The sequence below is a fragment of the Cryptotermes secundus genome, unplaced genomic scaffold (genome assembly GCF_002891405.2).
Source record: "Cryptotermes secundus unplaced genomic scaffold, Csec_1.0 scaffold995, whole genome shotgun sequence".
Lineage (NCBI taxonomy): Eukaryota > Metazoa > Arthropoda > Insecta > Blattodea > Kalotermitidae > Cryptotermes > Cryptotermes secundus.
Window position 1 is genome coordinate 389,300 of NW_019720725.1, and position 310 is coordinate 389,609.

A 310-nucleotide genomic window follows, 5' to 3' on the forward strand; every position below is an offset into this window, starting at 1 on the left:
GGTCGACCCCTCCACAGTGTCCAATCCTTGTGTTGCCGTAGGCTGACAGAGGATCCAACCATTCCCTTCGCGATCTTCTCGCTGACAATTTCGTAGATGGTCTTCTTACAAATTCTCCCTTCTTGGTGCGATCGCTGTCCTGACTTGCACCCTCCGATGACGTCCTTGGTTGTCACCTTTTCTGTCTGGCATCCAAAGGTTCCCTGGGGAATTTCCTTCTTGAAGTCACTTCTCCAACGTCGTGCCACTGTCGCGCGACGGGATATCTTCCTACAGATGGCAGCCAACTTTATCCGGGACGCCTGATCTC